The sequence below is a fragment of the Leucoraja erinacea genome, chromosome 3 (genome assembly GCF_028641065.1).
Source record: "Leucoraja erinacea ecotype New England chromosome 3, Leri_hhj_1, whole genome shotgun sequence".
NCBI classification, from domain to species: Eukaryota; Metazoa; Chordata; class Chondrichthyes; order Rajiformes; family Rajidae; genus Leucoraja; species Leucoraja erinaceus.
The window spans coordinates 50,851,608-50,856,046 of record NC_073379.1 but is presented as its reverse complement, the minus strand read 5'-3'; the positions used below and the strand labels follow the sequence as shown (position 1 = coordinate 50,856,046).

General features: G+C 40.7%; 1 pseudogene; it reads right to left on the bottom strand.

The window, feature by feature from the left end:
* Positions 1–3,813: 3,813 nt before the first annotated feature.
* LOC129695958 (U2 spliceosomal RNA) lies at positions 3,814–3,921 on the bottom strand (annotated as a pseudogene).
* Between the last annotated feature and the right edge of the window lie 518 nt (positions 3,922–4,439).

Genomic DNA, 4,439 nt, shown 5'->3' with positions numbered 1-4,439 from the left:
CAGAGACTGAGCCACACCCACACTTCTGGGTTTTATAATCCCCTCTCCCTCCCACCAGAAGGGGCGTGGCCTTCATGGCATGATTGACAGGAGAGGGATTCTCAACATTTTTTAAACACTAATAACACTTATATTTTTCATTGATGGGAAAAATCCTCTGCACCTGATGAGCGAGGGGGACTGAGTAAGATGGCCATAAGTGGTAGCGTTTTATCTAAAATCAATATATAGTGCAAACAGGAAGTTGTCAAGTTTAGACTTTGAATCGTATGCCATCCACCACCAATAACCATTTGCTGTGCTTTATCTCAAACCAACCACAACAAACAACCATTTGCTGTGATTTATTTCAAACCAACCACCACCAACAACCATTTGCTGTGTTTTATTTCAAACCAACCACATTTTCATTTTTAAACCACATTAAGGGCACTCATGGTCAGTAAAACCATACTCACAGTTTAGTAGACATGTGTTCAGTGTTATTCACAGCTCAGACTGAGAGATGTGACCCTCTCGCTCCCCCATCTTGCAGAGACTGACTGAGGCACTCAACACTTCCGGGTTTTATAGTCCCTCCGGAAGGGGCGTGGCCTTCAGGAGAAAGAATTGCAACATTTTGTAAACACTAAAACGCCTGTCCCACGGTGCGAGTCCACTCATGAGTTATCCCGAGTTAAAAACAAATCAAACTCGTGGTAATCCCGTAGAATGAACGTAGCGGGAACATCGGAGCTCATGGACGTAACTTAGCGACTCGTAACACTAATGGCAGGTACTCGGGAAACGTGGTAACTCGTGAAAATGTTGAAAGATTTCCACAAGTCAAATATCCTCTTGAAGGAAAATGTTGATACTTTTAAACTCGTAATACCGTAGTAGCCCGTGCGTTTATCGTATTAACTCGTGGATTCTCTTAACTCGGCAGCTGGACAGAGAAAAAAAAGGTGAGAAAAAAAAAGGTTCATCAAGTCTGCCTGTCAGGAATGATCCCTTGATGCTGGAGACACCTGGGGGAATCTCACCTTGGTCTTTGGAATAGAGCGACCAACAACCAATGTTTCCACATTTCCAAGGGCAGGTCACTTGTTTATGTGTCTTTCACATTACTGCTTCAGAGGTTTGGTTGGAAACAGGCTCTTCGGCCTACTGAGCCAGCCGTCAAACACTCATTTACCTCAATCTAATTTCTGCCCGCATTCACATTAATAGTAAGATTAAACGAGAACTTACCAGTTCGAAGTTTGATCTGTATTTTATGAGGAGTAACGTTGAGGGAATACATGAAGAGCCCGCCAGTACGCATGCGTGGCATTCTTCAAAGCAGCGGAGTGAATCACAGATACCTGTAATGACTTAAGCATAGTAAGATTAGAGAAAAGATACCAGTCTTGTTTATGATCAAGGGTGGGAGCGGAGGGCATGTATTCCCTCAACGTTACTCCTCATAAAATACAGATCAAACTTCGAACTGGTAAGTTCTCGTTTAATCTTACTATTTTACTTCGGAGTCATGTGAGTGACTACATGAAGATTTCAAAGCTCTGTGATTCAAGCCGTGGAACGAGTCCATCATCACGTCTGCCTTGGTTTTGGGGAGAATAGTGATAACATATTAAACATCAATATGATATATATAAATAACCATAAAGTTAATAATAATTGATAGCCCCTGTTTTTTGGGGTAAATTATGGTATAGAAACTTAACAATGTTTCTGAAAAAATTCCAGTTTCCATTACTGGTTTGTATAATTCTTAGAATGTTCTTTCCGATGGCCATCCTGCAGTCCTGAGGATTTTATCCATAGGAAACCTCCAATTTAAATGCTGCCGACGTTGCTGCAGCCTGGTGGAGTGAGATTTTAACCCAGTTAGTGTTTACACCAACTTTGGTCAATACTATGTTAGCCATTTAGCAGGCCTGGCCTGTTATTCTTTAATGAGGCTGTCTGTAGTTGATGAAAAGTTCCTCTTCTGTGCCACTGATGGTCTTGGTTTGTTCCATGTATATTTGTAGATGTCTCACAACACAGTCAATCATCTGTAGGGTAGGCTCTAAAAATGTTATGTTAAGGCCCGCTGACGCCGGTCTGTTTAGTTCCCTAATTCCTGAATATAGAAATGTAAGTTGCCAGGTGAACTGGTTTAGTTATCCAGCCTTAATTTGGTAGGGACTGAGTCCTTAGTGCCGTGACCTAAGCCATCAGCATGACAGTTTTGTAAAATGTCAAAAACTGTAATGACAGCACTGTGGCTGGAGCCCAGTTCTTTAACAACGTTAAGACGATGCTGATGTCCCATATTTGGGAATACCCGGTCTTTGGGGAATTCCCATCAAAGTGCCCCCATAAGCTATTGTTCCGTTCTCTTGCCATAGGTAAGTAGATGGACCACTTCTGGCACAGTTGATGTCACTAATACTAAGCCCCTGTCGGTTAACAAAGCTGCCAAACAGGCTGGATGATGTATTATGGTTGCAACACATCTCCCATTAGTTTATGTATTTTAGACATTGTCTTTAGGTTGATTGTCTGTGGCCCGCTGTGATCATGTCCATTGCTCTGGCCGTCAGTCCCAGATGTAATAGCGGCGCTTTCAGACTCTACGATTTAAGCGATTTATATGTTCATGGCACGAGTGGTTTTCCCCATACTTCATCGTCTGTTTAGGATGGTGCTGCATGGTTCTAATCTCATTCCCAGTACCACCGAGAACCATGGTTGGGTAGGTCAGTGGGGTACTATTAAAACACCCCTACTGATGAGGTTGCCAAATTGTGTTGGCCAGATTGTTACATGATGTAGATTCCCTTTCACCCATGTGCTACCACAGTTGATATGTGCTACCACAGTAGTATTGTTAATTTATAATCTAATAACCTGTTTAACATATTCCAGAGCAACATGACTTTAGGCCATGAAAAAACACCCAACATTTCCAGGTAGTTATGCCCAGTGTTAGTAATAATGATGGTTCCTGTGTATTCCATCTTCCTCCACAGCTGGAGATGGAATTGGTAACACACCATCCTAGTGCATAGCATGCATATGTAGGACCATAGACTGGTTGCTGACAATGATAGGATTGGAGTAATGCCCAATGTTATCTTTCCACCATTTAGTTCCAATATGGCTTCTGTATGGCTTCATCATTCTATCGAAATGATCACCATTAATTTTAAGAGCTCATATTTTGGCCCTCTGTAAATCTTTATAATGTAAGGGTCTGAATTATGTGGCTGGAAACCATATTCCCAGTACCACCTGTTGCCAAAATTCTTGCTACCAGTCTGATGGATGGTTTATCCTCATGTCAATGATTTTGCTGTATGCCTTTATTAAGGTTGTAACCTCTGTTGGCAAAGTTACTGACATGAGGAACTGAGTTATTGGTGAACCCCAAATAATCCCTTTAGTTTGAAAGCTTTCATTTTGATTTAATTGGATGGATAATGAATCCTAGTTTCCAAATAATTGTTAAGTGGCTGTTACCGTTTGTTCAGCCCGTCCTAAGTTTCAGCACAATTAGTATGTCATCCAAAGAAGCCATTACCATTGTGTGGCTGGTTGTTATATTTTGTAAATAACCTAGGTGCTAATGTAAACACATTAGGTAGTGCTCTATACTGCTGGAGCTGAACCATCCAATTATATAAAATAACGTCCGTGGTCACCTGTTATGGGTACTGAAAATAGTAAGCATCCTTTGAATCAATGCTTGCCATTTTCGTTCTTAAAACGAATATACTTAACAATAGAAAAGGTTTCCGTTCTAAACGAATATATCGTATTATCTTATTTATTTATTTATTTATTTGTTTGTTTTTAATATATGGTCCCTAGATAAGGGACATATCAGATATTTAAACTGATAAAACACAGATATTATGCTTGATCTTGGCCAAAAAGCCGAGATCTGATCTATGTTTGATGCGTCAAGCGCCATATCCTATTTTGTTAGGAAGGGAATGCGTAGATAATAATTCTTCCCTTACAATGCAGCTAAAACCCATCTGTTGCTGATGTCCAGTGTCTGTATCCCATATGACATATTTGGTAATTGGTGATTATGTCTGGATACGAGTAGATCGCCATCTGGTGTTCCATATCGTGTAGAAACATTAGCAAATACTATAGCCCAATATCCATTTGGTGTTCTCCTCCAACTTCCTCTCTCGATATATCAGCTGGACTAGAAGATTAAGTGTTGTAAAATTCTATTGTGTATCCCCGGATACTGTTTAAGATATGAGTGTCAAAAAATTATTTATTCGATGTCTTCTCGCACCAACCTCCTTGCTTCCTTCTGGTTTTACTGTTTTCATCTGGATCCCCGAGGCCGTGTGTTGTGGGTGTACACATCTTCAGATATAGGGGCGATACCTTTGAGGATGATGTTTGGACGTTTAGATGAGCTCCAATTTGGCTTCATTTTCCAA